Source organism: Monodon monoceros, unplaced genomic scaffold, assembly GCF_005190385.1.
Source record: "Monodon monoceros isolate NGI ecotype Baffin Bay Population unplaced genomic scaffold, NGI_Narwhal_1 Super_Scaffold_5, whole genome shotgun sequence".
Taxonomy (NCBI): Eukaryota; Metazoa; Chordata; class Mammalia; order Artiodactyla; family Monodontidae; genus Monodon; species Monodon monoceros.
The window spans coordinates 44143826-44161433 of NW_021703782.1; the positions used below are offsets into that span (position 1 = coordinate 44143826).

General features: G+C 38.1%; 1 protein-coding gene across 3 annotated transcripts in view; it reads right to left on the bottom strand.

Annotated features, from left to right (window-relative positions):
• FOCAD (focadhesin) overlaps window positions 1-17608 on the bottom strand; it is a 311528-nt gene that overhangs the window by 260776 nt on the left and 33144 nt on the right. The window lies entirely within an intron of this gene.

Sequence of the window (17608 nt, forward strand, 5' to 3'; positions counted from 1 at the left end):
TTTTTGCGGTACGCGGGCCTCTCACTGTTGTGGCCTCTCCCGTTGCGCAGCACAGGCTCCGGACGCGCAGGCTCAGCGGCCATGGCTCACGGGCCCAGCCGCTCCGCGGCACGTGGGATCTTCCCAGACCAGGGCACGAACCCGTGTCCCCTGCATCGGCAGGCGGACTCTCAACCACTACGCCACCAGGGAAGCCCAAGAAATCACTTTTAACTTTATCTCCAGCCAAGACAAGACTTGGACTTAATTAATTGATATCTTTTGGGGCAATTACGTAAGATGTTATTTAGTGTACTCTTTTATGGCATTTAAAATTTTACAACTTATGAAAGGTTTGGTCGCACTGTCCCATACAGTAGCCAATGGCCACATGTGGCTACTGAGCACTTGTAACGTGGCTAATCCACATTGGGATGTGCTGTTGTGTAAAATACATGCTGAATTTAAAAGACTTAGAAGTGCAAAAAAGACTGTAAAATATCGTGTAATTTTTTATACTGATTATATATTGAAATAATATATTTGAAATGTGGGGTTACATAAAATATATTATTAAAGTTAATATCAACCATTTCTTTTTACTTTTTAATACAGCTACTAGAAAATTTTGAATTATAAATGTGGCTCACAGTTGTGGCTCATAGTACAATATATTTCTATTTCACAGCACTACTGGAGACACATGGTTTTTTTCCTAAGTGGATTCTTTGGTGAGCAGTGAGGTTTCTCTTGCAGTTGAAGCATTTCCCACAATCTATACAACAGTATGTTTTCTTTTTCACATGGATCCTCTTATGACCATGCAGTGCAGATTAATGAATGAGTGTTTTGTGACGGATATCACATGTGTATGGTTTCTCTCCTGTATGGATCCTCTGGTGAAGACAGAGGCCTCAACACTGCATGAAGCCTGTTCCCTAAGATTCCCTTTCCTGTGTGTGTTCTCTGCTGGACATCAAACTGAAGTTCAGCTTTTCTCACATACTCTACATTGGTATTATGTCAATTCTACTTTGCCTTCATCAAAAATATGGCTAGTTGGGCTTCCCTGGTGGCGCAGTGGTTGAGAGTCTGCCTGCCGATGCAGGGGACACGGGTTCGTGCCCCGGTCCGGGAAGATCCCACATGCCGCGGAGCAGCTAGGCCCGTGAGCCATGGCCGCTGACCCTGCGCGTCCAGAGCCTGTGCTCCGCAACGGGAGGGGCCACAACAGTGAGAGGCCCGTGTACCGCAAAAAAAAAAAAAAAAAAAAAAAAAAAAAATATATATATATATATATATATATACATATGGCTAGTTAATTCCACTGTGACTCAATAGAAATTAAAAAGTAAATTTTTAAAAAAATTGGAGTGATGTGCTGTTGTCTTAGGAATGTCTGATGGCATGATATCTCCTTGGGAACCAAGGTACTGTCTTATTTTCTTCCTTCGAGACTGCTCAGATTCTTCTGAGAACCTTCTCTGTTGACACCCTGAGCTTCTAGAATCCTCCTCCTCTAAAGCTTAGGAAGAAGATACCTCAGCAGCCAATCTTTTAGAATAAATTCCTTCATTGCAATTCTTCACACCATTCACTTTTACAGAATGAGAACCATTCTGTAGCTAAGGATCCCAGACTTTAAGGAATGCTACCTTCCAGTATATGCCCCAGCTCTTCACAACCCTGTACACTTTCCTTTACAGAGATCTGGAGAGCCTTCAGCATGGAAACTGTAACTGCTCTATCACCAATTTATCAAGAACCTATTCCTGGGTGTGAATGTCTGACCTCAGTCACAGGCCTCAGTGCTGCTGTCTTGCTTTTTGAAAGTTAGTCTTCAGGATGACACAAAACCCTATGGCTCTGACCCAGGTCTGTGCCTAGATTTTTATACAAGACCATGAAATCTGAGGTCTGTAGCTATATTTAGTAGATAAATTCTAATCATCACTGAATCAGTGAGCAGTTCCATATTCCAGTATCCGACTGAGACCTATCAGAGGAGTCTGCCCTGGTTTACCTTGGTGAGAGGGTCACTACGTGTTCAGAAGTCTCCTTGTCTTCTTGTCTGCAATGTTTACACAACTGGTAATCAGCTTTAAAGTCTGATTTAAGCTAAAATGACTCCATTTATGTATGGTTGAAATGGAAAAAGCCTCACCTAGTAACCTCATAAGGCCACTTATGAGGTTGGTCAACCACTTACTAGGTTGATCACCTAGTAACCTCATAAGGCCACTCTCTGGACCTAATGATTAGTTTAAAGAGTACTCATTTTAGATGATCAATTTTGACGGAATTTCTGACTGAATTTCTTCCAATAAATATGGTTTCATTAAAATCCCATTTTGCATGTAAAACTATATTGGTTTTCCTTATCTAATGATTTATTTGTCATATGACTAGAGTTTTACAGAAGACAGATAACAGACTTATGATTTTTAACCAATTTGGGTCACCTGCCCCTTTATGAAAGCACTAGAATCCCAGAGAAAAGCACATACATCCTATGTGCATTTAATTCCAGGGAGTTCCCAGAACCACTGAGGCTGGTAAATTAACTCCAGTTTTTTAACCTTTAAGTTACATCTTGTTTTATTGGTGGATCCAGACTTTACTGTGTGGATAATTGAGTCCATACTATATTTTAAGCAAGAGTGTAACATGAATAGATTATAATTTTTGAAAGATGATGGTGTTAATCAAATCATGTGTAGATCCATTCAAATAGTAACACATTGCCTAAATTCAATAATTTTAGAATAATTTCTTAAATTATTTAAATATTTCAAGTGGGCTGAGAGGGATGGTTTCAGATTTGTATTTAAATCCCTGCTTTAATTCTAATTAGCTAGGGAATGTTGGGCAAGCCACTTAATGTCCAGAAGCCTCAACATCCTCACCTGTACAAGAGAATCATAATAATAAGCCCACCTCTGTGTTGTTTTAAAGAATAAATAATACTATGTCAGTAAAGTACCTGGTTATTTTTTCCATATATTGTGATAATCTAATATGGTAACTGTACCATAAAGATTATGATGCTTTTCCCTTTGTAAGGTTATGCAAACAGAAGTTTCAGAGTTCATGAATGCTAAAACCTAGAATGTTCCTAAAACTAACTACAGTTAAGTCCTAAATGCCTAAATCCTAGTATTTTCCATCTTTCTTCACAAAACCCTCTATTTATTGTTTTCAAGCCATTGTTACTCTGAATCTGAGATCTGCTCTTACAAAATTAAAAATTTTTATATGAAATCTGTATAATTGCAGAAAGAGGTTACAAGAGTTTGAATAGTGCTAAAAATCAAAATAATAAAATAGAAGAAAACATAACCTTTAGAGAAGCAAAAACCAAAGAAAGGATAGAAGAAAAATTCACTAGACCTAAGTCTTCAAACTGAAAGGGCTACCAAGTGCTAGGCAAGATGACTGAAAAAATTTCTGACATTTCCCAAATCCATAGGTAAAGAGAAAATCCTATGAACTTTAAGTTATAAAATAAAATCTATAAAATAAAGAATATTAGACTGACATCATTTCTAATTTGGCATCAGAATTCTCATCTGCAACACTAAATGAAGCAATGTATATGGAATTATGAGAGAAAGGTTTATATAACTTAATAAATCTAACCCCCCTCCCCAAAAAGACTAAGAATAATGTAAGAAGACAAAAGAAATATTTTTCAGACATAGTATTCTGAAAAATTTTCTTCAAGAGGATTCTCCAGTTAAAAGATAATGCGGGATGATTGCACAACTTTGTAAATATACCAACAACCACTGAATTGCACCCTTTAAAAGAATAGTTTAAATATGTGAATTATATCTCAATAAAGTTATTATTTTTTTAAGATAAAGCATAAGAAAGAAATGAAGTGGTAGAAAGATATAGCCTACAAAGAACTTGTTCAGAATGAATACCAGAAGAATTTACAATCAAGTCTTTAACATTTTTCAAATGTCACTGTAAAGTTTAAAGCAATTGTTAAGAGAGGTTTTGGAGGGGAAAAGTACAAAAAAGAGAGAAAAAAAAGACAATCTGTCATAAAAATTCCAGATCACTTTAGCAAATTTAGTGGGGAGGGTTTTCAGGGGAAAGAAAACATAAAATTAAGATAAGAGATAACCTGAGATGAAATATTTATAACACATATGACAAAGGGTTAATATATATATAACAAAAAACAGCAACAAAATAAGGCAGATCATATGATAGAAAAATGAGCAGAGAATATAGATATGCAGATCACAGAAGAGGATGATTCATAATATCCAGTGTTAATGAGTGAATGGGGAATAAGCATTTTCAGGTTGAGCATACATTCATTCAGACTTTATGGAGGGCAATTTAGCAGTGTCCATAAAAATTTTAAATGAAGTCTTTTTCCCATAAATTGCATTTGTAAGAACGTATCATATAGAAATACCCTTACATATGCCCAAAAGAAGATCTTACAAGGCATTTGTTATCTTAAAGAAATGGAAGAAGAAAACTACGTTTGCCAATAAATATTTAAAATATGACACAATCATATTATAGAATAGTCTGAAGCTATTAATAAAGATGCAAACAGATCTATGAAAAGATGTCCAACACATATTAAGTGGAAAAAAAGCAAGTTTTAGAACAATATACATATGAATAAGATATCCAATTTTAAAATACATGGAATGTATACGCTTATAAATACTTTTTTATACATCTAGATATGGGGCTCCAATTTCACTGGAATTAGCTGGTCCCTGATTCCACGTGCCTGGATCTGATTTCAGATCACCCTAGCTTTGCCTATACTCCAGAGGAAACCAAGGCCAATATTTGGAGAAATCTCTGAGCCACTCTACTCTCCCTGAGCCTTTCCAGACTGTCACTTCCTAGTTTCCACCAGGGCCTAACAGGAAAGTGAATTTTTTAAAAAGAAGAAAAGAAAGAGAAAATGGTAAAAAGGAGAACTTTTACCACTTACTACTTTCACTACCTGCAAGTGCCATTGTTCGAGTTTTCAAAAATGTATGTACTACTTTTATTTTTTTATTAGTGAAAAAAAGGAGGAAACAAGATTTATAATCTCAAGGTGAGGAAGGACCACTGAATACAAAAAGAAGATTAAACCTGATCTCCTAGATATACAGTATGAGCAGAAATTTAAGTAAATAATGAAATAACCACCGTGTCTTTTATTTAGAACCTGCCTTCAGTCACAGTTTAGCACAGACACAAAAACATGTTAACTCGAGGAAGTAGACTTCTGAGAACATTTTCAGGATCTGGAATTAGCCCTTAGACAAGCAGGCTGGCTGTGTTTGAGGTACACAGGTACCCAGAAAGTTATTTAACAAATCAAAGTGAAGACTTTTAATCAAGGCGGAGGAGATCTGATTAGATATTATGACTAACTTTTTCATAGTGTAATATGTTCGAGAGATGTCATTACCAAAAAAAGGCATATCCAACTGTCTATTGGATAGTCCCTTTTCAGTATCTCAATTGTGCCTCAAATTCAACATGTCCAAAACCAAACTCATGTTCTTCCCACATACCTGGTCTTCTAATGTTTCCTATCTACCTGGTAGAGAAGCCAGAAATCAAGGAGTCACCTTTGATATATCCCTTTCAGTGATCCTCATATTCAATCCACCTCAAATGCTTCACTCCCTAAATATCTCACAAATCCATCTATTTCCCTTCATCTCTAGGAAGCAACTATCATCCCTCACCTGAACTACAGTAACAGCCACCTAAAATCATCTCCCTGTACCACTCTATTTGCCTATCCAAAACCCAGCACTTTTAATGTTATGTGCACACTGAAGCCAGAGTGGTCTTTTTGAAACCACTGATACTCACCATATAAAAACACTTCAGTAGATTTCCTCTGCACTCTGGATAAAGACCCAAATCCTGTAGATCAGCCATCATGAATGTCTGATGGCTGAATTGTCTGACCCCTACTTCTCTTCCCAGCTTCATCTCAAACCACTCTCCTCTTGCTCTTGAAATTTTTCAGGCCTTCCTAACTAATCATCTTCCCTCCCACCACAGGGACCTGGCACATGCTACTTCCTGTAACTGGAAAATTCTACCCTCTCCTATTTGCCTAGAAAAGTTTTATTCATTCCTCAGTCTCATGTCAAGTGTCACTTCATCAGCGAAGCCTTCCCTGTCCTCCAGGACAAGGTCAAACTCCCACATTAAAGGCACTCTCAGCACAGTGTTCTTGTTTGAATGTAGTTTAATATATAATTGTGTGACTATGTGATTATGGCAATCTCTCTCTTTAAATGAAAAGCATCATGAGTGCAATGACTATGTCTGCTTTCCTCACCATGATCTCACAGCACCTAGTAGAGGTATACAGGAGATATTCAATAAGTATTTAATTAGTAGATGGATAGATGGATGGATGGAAGACAGCTAAGGTACTGTCTTGCTTAGATACAGAGGTGACCTTTGAAGGTAATTTCTAGTTCTATAATTATGTGATTTTACATATGCACACTGAAATTACAGTATCATATATTTATTATTATAAAGTTTGTTATTTAGTTTATTACTAAATAAGCTAATATGAATGATATTACTAGTTGTGCTTATAGTCCTCTCTGAGATTGTACATTTAGCAAATGAGGGAATTGTAAAGACTGGGAAGATAAAGTTAACATAATACCCTTTACATTATCAAGCAATGAAATAATCCTGTTGGGGGAAGGGAGGCAAGTATTTTCTGTTGGGTGTTGTTTTTTTTTTTTTAATACATCTTAAGCCACGTAGAAACAACATTAAAACCAACTTAAGACTCCTTACAGAATAAGTAAAATAAAAGAAATATTCAGTATGGTAAAAAGAGATTTAACTACTATGTTGAATATTGCCCACCATGCAGCTAAGTTCACCACACTACCAATTAACACCTAAGAGAATCTTATGAATATTAGATGGTTCCTGTGACTTAAGATCAGAGCAGCTGCAAGAAGACCCCTTTGGAAGATGCTATTGTTTTTCACTCCCTTCCCTCTTAATTCATTTGTTATATATGAACATCATTAAATAGCAATAGGACTTTTGAAGCTACTAAAATTTCTTCCCCTCTCTCTCTCTCTCTCTCTCTCTCTCCTTCTCTCTCTCTCTCTCTCTCTCTCTCTCTCTCAGGCTGCTTCTAAAAGAGTGGGTCTAAAATAAACTCAAAATAGTGAAAAGATAATAAAGTCTCAAAATATGATTTTTTAAAAAGAAGGAAGAAGATAGAAATACATCAATTATGTTTAAATCCATGAGCTCATTATAATTCTTTATAAAATAAAATCTAATTGTTCAATACTGAAGAAGGCGTAAAAAACAAAAAAACTGATTGTTTTGAAGTTTAGAAAATAAAGAAAAAAATCAAGTATTTATCCTGCCCTTCCTATACAAACTGCACTACTGGGTAACCAAACAGTAGATATGGGGATGGTTCTCTTTATAGCAATATTTCAAGTAATAAGTGAAGAAAAAAATTGTAGAATTAAAATGTCACTATTTTGAATCTCCTAATGAATTAATGGATCTAGCCATTAAGCATCAACTGCTAACATCATTATGTCCCTCCCCATGGAAGAACACACTGCCCCCTATGAAGAAGTCTTCCCCCCCAGACACTCCCCTGCAACAACGACAAAAACTGAACTTAAATCTCATCAAATTTCTAGAGCAAAATTTACAGGAAATGCAGAGAAATAAGTTAAAGCACACCATGGAGAAGCAGCCAGCAAAATCCATACTGTGGGAATCACTGCAAACAATAAAGTTTCTTCAGTAAATTGTAAGAAAGAGAGAGGGAGACAGAGAAATATGGATATATGTGAAGGGGAGATCCTATAGGTTAAAAGAGATATTAAAGAATTAACAACTAATTCTTATTTGGATGGTTATTCAAACAAATTGTTTAAAGAATATTATTAGCGGGCTTCCCTGGTGGCGCAGTGGTTGAGAGTCCGCCTGCCGATACAGGGGACACGGGTTCGTGCCCCGGTCCGGGAAGATCCCACATGCCGCGGAGCGGCTGGGCCCGTGAGTCTTGGCCGCTGAGCCTGCGCGTCCGGAGCCTGTGCTCCGCAGGGGGAGAGGCCACAACAGTGAGAGGCCCGCGTACCACAAAAAAAAAAAAAAAAAAAAAAAATTATTAGCAATTAGAAATCTAAATACTGACTGGACATTTAAAAACTACACACACACACAAAACGCACACACATATATCCAGGTGTAATAATCACATTACTGTTATGTTTTTTAAAAAGAGATATATACTTAATAGCTACAGAAGAAATTATACAATGTCTGGGATTTGCTCCAAAAGAATATGGTAGAATGGAAGCGGATGAGATTATGGATGAACAGGACTGGCCATGAGCTAAAGGTTGTTAGGCTGAGTGATAGGAACATGAGGGTTCATAACACTATTCTACTTACTTCTGAAATTTTCTTTTTAAATTTTTAAATTTTTAAAAATCAAAGAGTTCCTCTTTGTAACACCTATTTTTTTCCAAAATTTTCTTGGCTATTTTTTGTATCACACTCCAAGCTAGTTTCCTTCCTTTACCTCCCTTCCCTTGGCAACCAAGGCAGTGGTTGCTGCTATCATTATTGCTGTTTGGAGAGATAATATACATGCTTTCAAAAAAATATTCCCGAGGACGGTGATGATGATGATGGAAAACATGGTGGCATCTTGCCGTCACAATAAAACAATCATGTTACCTTTGACAATGACTCTCCATCCACTCAATCTCTCCTCCCTCTATCCCATTTTAATCTTTCTTTTTTTTTTTGGCTATGCGGCATGACATTCGGGATCTTAGTTCCCCTACCAGGGATCAAATCTGTGCCCCCTGCAGTAGAAGCGCAGATCTTAACCGCTGGACCTCTAGGGAAGTGCCCACTCCTCCCTCGATCCCAGTCAGAGTAACACAGATAGAATACCATCACCTGTACTTAAGTACAATTATGTTTCAAAGCTAGAGCTGAGCTGAGAGGCTGAGAGATACCTATTTCTAGAGTCATGGCTTTACCCCAAGTTCAATCTTCAGTAATAATGTCCCAGTCTCCTCTCTGTTTTGAGAATTACCACTCCTTGTCCATTCATATGGTTACTATAGAAAGGATCCCAGCATACGAATATTCACACAATGAAGACCCAGCCTATAGAGGGTTAAATTGTCGTTCCCCCCACCACCCACCACCACCACCACCACCACCCACCCTGCAAAAAAAAAGTACATCTAAGTCCTAATCCCTGGTTCCTGTGCATGTGACTTTATTTGGAAATAAGGTCTTTAAAGATATAACTAAGGATCTTAAGATGAGATCATCCTGGGTGGGCCTTAAATCCAATGACTGGTATCCTTATCAGACAAAGGACAGAAGAGATTTGAAACACAGAGAAGAAGGTCATGAAAAGACAGAGGTGGAGATTTCAATTACGCAGACACAAGCCAAAGAACATCAAGGGTTGCCAGCAGCCACCAGAAGCTAGGAAAGAGGCATGGAACTGACTCTCCCAGCCTCCAGAAGGAACCAATCCTGCTGACACCGTGGTTTTGGGCTTCTGGCCTTCACAATTGAGGAATAATAAACTTCTGTTGCTTTAAGTTTGTAGTCATTTGTTACAGCAGCCCTAGAAAACTAATACACAGCCCCTAGCAGAACTGACTGGTCCAGGAGTGAACATCTCACACGTGCTGGTCCTTGGAAATCTGTAATTGTGGCCAAGAAATTCAAACCTCAGTCTGGCTATCTCTTACAGATAAGAGATGTTAACCCAGGAGCAGGTGGTGCCCTGTAGACTAGGAAGCAGAGAAGTCAGTTTGCTGCAAGAGAGAAGAGACACACAGCCTGTATCCAGTTCGTTTCTGAGGCCCAGGTACATCCCTGTTCTTAAGTCCTGTGGGACACCCCTTTAGCAAAAAAATTAAAATCACCCTTTTATACTCAAACGAGTTCAAGTGGGTTTCTGTAACTCGTAGCCCACAGAGTCCTGTCACACTCAAGAACCTTCTGCCCAAAGTCCTTTAGTAAAGATCTGCTGGAACAAGTCCTTTCTCGGGTAGCTGCCAAAACAAACTGAACTGACTCAAGAACCCTCTGAGAGGGAGCAAAGGAAACTTCAGGCCTGAGCTACAAGCGCAGTGACAAGAAACAATGCAAAAAAAAAGGTGGGAATATAAATTGATACAGCCACTATGGAGAACAGTATGGAGGTTCCTTAAAAAACTAAAAATAGAGCTACCATATGATCCTGAAATCCCGCTCCTGGGCATTTATCTGGAGAAAAACTTAATTCGAAAAGACACATGCACATATCAGCACTATTTACAATAGCCAAGACATGGAAGCAACGTAAGTATCTATCGACAGATGAATGGATAAAGAAGATGTCGTACATATATACAATGGAATATTACTCAGCCATTAAAAAAGAATGAAATAATGCCACTTGCAGCAACATGGATGGACCTGGAGATTATCATACTAAGTGAAGTAATCCAGACAGAGAAAGACAAATATCATATGATATTGCTTATATGTGGAATCTAAAGAAAAGATACAAATGAACTTATTTACAAAACAGAAATTGACTCACAGACATAGAAAACAAACTTATGGTTACCAAAGGAGGGGGGAGGGATAAATGAGGAGTTTGGGATTAACATATACACACTACTATATATAAAACAGCTAACCCATAAGGGCCTACTGTATAACACAGGGAACTATACTCAATATCTTGTAATAACCTATAATGGAAGAGAATATTAAAAAAGAATATATATATATGTGTATATATATATAAACTGAATCACTTTGCTGTACACCTGAAACTAACACAACATTGTAAATCAACTGTATTTCAATAAAAATTTTTTAAAAAGGGCTTCCCTGGTGGCGCAGCGGTTGAGAGTCCGCCTGCCGATGCAGGGGACATGGGTTCGTGCTCCGGTCCGGGAGGATCCCACGTGCCGCGGAGCGGCTGGGCCCGTGAGCCATGGCCGCTGAGCCTGCGCGTCCGGAGCCTGTGCTCCGCAACGGGGAGGCCACAACAGTGAGAGGCCCGCACCACAAAAAAATAACCTAATTAATTTTTAAAAATGGAAGCTCAATTTTCACTGGCATAAGAGCCAAACCCAGATCTCATCATAATGAGTGTGGGTCAATAATGATGCTGAACACTCCAGAGAAAAAGAAAAGAAAAAAAATTTTGGTCAAGCTGTACAAACTATACTAATTAAAACCACCCAGAAAAATTGCTCTTCACTAGGTAAATACAGCACAATTACTACTGTGCATATGAATACCATATCTCAGGTTTCCTTTGGGGTTTATTTGATTACAGCATTAAATACTGCTCATGTATGCTCGGTCTCCTTTTGAAAAGACTACAATTAACGCTTGGTTCTTTAGTTTCAAAATATTCTAAATATGAGATGCAAGGAAGTACCCATACTAATTTTTCTTTTTTTTTTGCGGTACGCGGGCCTCTCACTGTTGTGGCCTCTCCCGTTGCGCAGCACAGGCTCCGGACGCGCAGGCTCAGCGGCCATGGCTCACGGGCCCAGCCGCTCTGCGGCATGTGGGATCTTCCCGGACCGGGGCATGAACCCGTGTCCCCTGCATCGGCAGGCGGACTCTCAACCACTGAGCCACCAGGGAAGCCCCCCCATACTAATTTTTTGACCAGGGATGAGAATAACAAAAGTTTGCATTGAAGAGAATTATACAAACATCCCAAAAGAGGGCATCCTGGGTATCATGGGAGCAAATGGTACAAATGTAGCCAAGTCTCTTTTTAACTAAAAAGGGTAAGTGGTCAGTTTTAAGTACAGTAAGTCACCAGCAAATAAGAGAATGTTAAACACTAGATTAATGATCAAGTCATTTCCTAAATTTATAATAAAATTATATGAGAAAAGAGAGACGGAGCCAGGAAGAAAGGGAGGAAATAAAAAAACAGTTCTGTGGAACCCATGGTTAACCCATAAATGACAAAAAATAATGTTTCTTTCAAAAAAATCTAAAAGATATAATGCTATTGAGTTTTTGCTTGGGAAAGTTCTAAGTACCAGAAAACAGCCTGATTTCTTCTGAAGCACTTTTCCATTATAAAAGTAACATGTATTTCAGTAGTCACTTTTCTTAAATCACCTAAAAACACCTTAGCATAAATACATGACTCTTACAATGGAATATTTTGTGACAAACAAAGCCTTCAACCAGATCAGTTAACTTAAAAAGAAATAGGGCAGAATGTCCTAGATGAGAAAAGTGGCTAGAATTACTTTTCTGGTTATGAGCTACAAGTTGAGAGAGATTCTGTAATTTTAGAGAAAGAAAAAGAATTCGAAAAAAGGAAAAGAGAACATCTGAAAACAAGCTAAAAGGCTTACGGAATACTTAAAAGACAAGATGAGGAGACAGACATGGTCCAAGAATTCTGTCATTGTCAGATAAGAGTTAAAATTAAATGAGCAATGATACCAATGTAGATATAAACCCTGAAACCATCTCAAATTCATGAAAAATTCTCTGACTCCCTGGCTGCAAATGAAAGCATGCTAACTAAGACTGTCTTCCTCAAATCTTGGAGAAACCTCATAAAGGCATCCTTCTTTGGTTCTTCTTCTCCTGCCAAATAAAATAAAGAGAAAGAAGCTAAATAGTACAGAAAAGCCTCAATAATACAAGGTATGAATACAGCGTCTCCTTGTTGCTAACCGTTTCCTACATGATAACAAAGCAATTAAGTGTTCCAAGGAACAGGGTCATCGACAAAAGAAAAGACCCTGAGAGATAAGAATTTTCTCATGAAATTACCCTAAATCTTAACTGCAAATAGTTCTCAAAGTCATTTTAAATCTAACTGGACCCTCATCAATCCATGATCAAAGACTCACTGGATCCAGCAGCTTTAGCCGGGACCCATTATGGGCATTTATTAATATCCTATTTGAGATTTATTAAAAAGTAGCCTTTAGGAATCTCAAATAGACTTTAATCTCTCACACCCTAATACATTTTTTCCCCCAAATACATAAATTGCAGGTCCATTCCCTGTTTGAAAGCACAAAAGGAACACAAATGAAGCGCTAGTTTATCTAGAGCATAACCGTCCTACCAAACACATTTTTTGAAAGAAGGGGTGGCGGGTCGGGGAAGCAGCTGAACTGAAATTACAGGCTGTCATGACATCTCAGTATCGAAAACTAAATACCTGGTTCCACAGGAGAGTACTGTTTTTATTCACAATCCCGTTACTAAGCAACTGTAACAATGGCTGCACGAGCTTTCTAGAAGCTAGTGCAGTTAAGGGAGGGGGCGGGGATCTAAGGAAAGAAAAATGAGGAAACTCCTTGCTTTGGGAATCTTTATCATAGGATAAACTCAATGTAAAAACAAAAACAATCTAAACTGAAAACAAGCAGTTCCTTAAAGGATAAGAAAAGGACATGCTACTATGTATATCATTCACCCTAATTTTATTTAATTTCAAAATTTACATTTAACTGGTGATAATAATTTCCTGTGTTCTCTCTGTAGCCTCCTTCTTTCCTTCACCCTCCCTAGGGAATAATTTTTTTTTCAAATTTCCTTACTGATTAAAAGAACATTTTCAACCTCTTAAATCCACTTCTTTGTTTACAGAAGCTATAAAAACTAGTTTACAATTGTTTCATGTTGCCTCAGCTTTGAACCGAGAACACTCTGGACATCCAACTATTCCTTTGAAGGCAACAGTCTCTCAAACAGAGCCAGATACTTTCCCAGCCACTCCCTGAAGTTTAGACAACCAGAGCTTCACCAATGTCAAGTCTTATTCAAAGTTAGACTATACAATGTAGCAGGCTCTAGACCAATGTTTCTCAAATTGTGGGTTGGATTTGGGGGTGGGGGGTGGTTAAGAGGAGGCAGCTTTTCATACATGTTCCAAGGGAATTTACATACTAGACCTGCAAAGATCCAAGGAGCAGGTTATAGGCTAGGAGAGAGAACCTCACTGACTTTTCCTCCATCTTTCCTTGCAGCTTTCAACATTTACTGCAATGCTGAGAAAGCTCTGGAAGCTACATCTTCTAAATATCTATTCCACAGAAGGATGCCATTTCTCTCTCCTCTTTCCCTCTTTCTCTCTTCCTCTCTCCCTCCCTCTCTCTCCATCTCCCTCTCTCCCTCCCTTCCTCTCCCTCTGCCTCTTTCTCTCTCCCTCTGAAGAATGTTAGGATACTGGGTAGGCAAAATGAAAAAATACAGTTTTAGGCTCATTCTTCTGCATCAAAGCTGAGCAATCGTTGTGTGGCTCTGTTCCCAAGGTGCCTCTAGACTGCCATAAATCTCTATTTTAAGAAGAGAAAGCCACAGACAAGAAGAAATTTAAACACTGGAAACTGAAGATCCAAAATGTCTCAGCCAAGAACCACAGGGAAATGACAAACTCATTTTTGTTTTTAGATCCCAAAGATAAAAGATGGTTTTCTGTCTCAGAAGATTCCCCGAGGAGCATTTGGAGGAGGAGCCTGTTTGGATCCCTGTTTTTAACTAAATTAAATTTAATTTCTTAAATTTGATTCTCATTTTGCTTTTGTTAAGGCATAAACAATGCAAAGTATAGTCTTTGTAATCACTACAAACCACAAAGCTCTACTACTTGAAATAAAACAAAGGAAATTCTTCAGAAATTATCCTTACCTCTATTGACAACAATAAAGAAAACCTAGCACTTATATAACACATTTCACAATCAAACTGATGCAAAAGTTAAATTGGTTAGCTTCAGAACCTACTCTGTCTACATCTCCTGTGGCTAACAATTTAGACAACATGAATACTCTAAGAAACTTTAAAAAGTTTTTTCAGGATCCTTCAATTGTTAAAATTCCTATATTTGCTTACCATAAAATTCAAGGCTTTCTTCTATATCTTGGCCATATTTCCAAAGACCCTTGAAAACTAATGGTAACCTATATGTGTAAGGTTACTCAATGAAGCACTGCCTATAATTGCAAATAATTGAAAACAATAGGGAATTGGTAAATTATGGCATATTCATACAATGGAATATTATACAGCCAGAAAAAAATAGAAAGCACTTTATGTATGGTAAGGAATGATGTCCAAGATATATTTGTTTCGTTGAAAAATGCAAAATAAGGAATACTATGTATAGTAGGCTACTAATTTTTTTTAAGAAAAAACATGTACATATAAATTTTCAGTTACATGTACATACAGCATCTTTAGAAGGATAACAAGACCTGTTAAGAGTTTTATCTGAGGAGAAAAACTGAGATACAGAGGAAAGACAGAGGATTTGCCTCCTACGCCCTTTTGAATTTTTTACCACGTGAACATGTTGCTAATTCAAAAAATGTATTTTTTAATTTTAAAAAATCTAATATTACTGACAAATTTTCACATATACTGATGACATGCTTTGCCACTCTCAGCAAAGCTTATGCTTTTTGGTTTACAATAGTGATGATGGACTTATACTGATGTGTGAAGGATATCCCACACCAGCATAATTTTCTAATAGGACATTCTGGAATTAAAGGTATAACCTAACTTGCTCTAATTATCCCTTAGTCAGAGACATTAGCTGGCCCCTGGCCCCTTTAGCTGCTGGTACTCTTATTTTTGGATATAAACAGTACAACTAGACAATGCAAGGAGGTTCTATGTTTGTGAATTTTAAGGCATTTGAAAATATTTAGGGAGGAACTTATACTACACCTGCATTTAAAAAAAAGGGTGAGGCAAAATCTAGGTGGCTTGCTTAAGGGCAACCAATAAGTTACAAAAAGAGAGACACATTAAAACTTAACCTTGTAGGACTTCCCTGGTGGTACAATGGTTAAGAATCCACCTGCCAATGCAAGGGACACGGGTTTGAGCCCTGGTCTGGGAAGATCCCACATGCCATGGAGCAAGTAAGCCTGTGCACCACAACTACTGAGACTGTGCTCTAGAGCCTGCGAGCCACAGCTATTGAGCCCACATGCCACAACTACTGAAGCCCACACGCCTACAGCCCGTGCTCTGCAACAGGAGAAGCCACCGCAATAAGAAGCCCACACAGTGCAATGAGAAGCCCGCGCAGTGCAACAAAGACCCAACGCGGCCAATAAATAAATAAATAAAAACATTTTTAAAAAAACAAAAACTTAACCTTTTAAAAGCCGCCTCAAAACTAATCTTTTAAAACTAATCTTTCTAAAAACATTTGTTTGAGTATGTGCGCGTGCGTGCATGTGCACGTGGGCATGCACACAAAGAAAAAGACAGAAAATGAGTTAAGTTTTTAGCCATGATCGAACCTTACTTATTCAGAAAGATTTGGTCATCTACTAACTGCTGAAGAGTGTGCTAGAGACAAAAATACAGGTTAAAAATAGAAATATATTGTGAAAGAGCAAGTAGCCCAGCTGAGAAGAGGGAAGTGTCTAGGCAGGAGAGGTGACATCTGAGCTGAGCCTTGAAGGATGAAGAAGATGATATCAGAAAGAGAAGGGGAAGGAACATTCCATGCAGAGGTACAGCATGCACAGGCTCGGGAACAGGGAACAGGTATGTACGGCTTAGAGGAGGGTTCATGGCAGAAAACGCAGGTTGAACAGAAGGTGGGAACTAGTTTGGGAAGGGCACGTATACCACGCTAAAGGGCTTGGACTTGTAAATGTAGATAGCAGAGTATAAAGAAAAAAATCAAGGCTCCAAAAAGATTCAAAGAGTTGATGTAAGGGAACAAGATAAGATTTGTGAAGAAAGGTTAAAAGGCCAGAGGTTACTTAACCTAATAGACCTCAAGCCTAGGAAGGCACTGTCCATACATTGATGGTTACAGCTGTACTCCGTCTCCACAGAAGGCAGAAAAAAAGATTAAGTATTCAGCTCTGATGATACTACAGTAAAGGTAAGAAACATCAGGAGAACAAGTAACCCCACTGAAAAGGAGGCGGGGGCCTGGGTAAGAGTTGGGAGAAGAGGACAGAAGCTTAAATGATTTAAAGCAGGCAAAACTGAGGGCATATAGATCAAGACCATTTCTTGAAGCAAAGAGTGGCACCTCCTTTTCAGGAAGTATTTTACAAGAGATGCTCACTTCCATGGGATGGTTCAAATACAGTCTTGTTTGACTACCTCAGAACGCCCATTTTATCCCCTGGGATTCCATTAACCTCAGTCTGTGAATGGAATAAATATGGTCATTCCAAACAAATTCAAAGAACATTATTTACTTGGAATAATCAGAGGAAGACATGTCTAAACCACAAAATGCTTTTAAAGAAATTAGTGCTGTTATTTTCTAACGCATGCACTGATGCTAAAGGCTGACCAAGTATTGCCAATAGTGTATAAACTTTACCACTGTGGAATGATGCTTATGGGCAACCTTCTTTCTTAAAATAAGTCAGGAATTTGTACTGCAAACTGTGAGTTATAAACTACTTAGCTATTCCTTAAAAAGAGCAATGACAAAATAAGCAGAACCCCAAAACTTAAGTACAGCAAATGACCACAAATCCCCAAACTTTTAGAGCTTAAATTAGCATGTTCTCACCACATATGAAATTTCAACTGCATGACATTTTTAGGG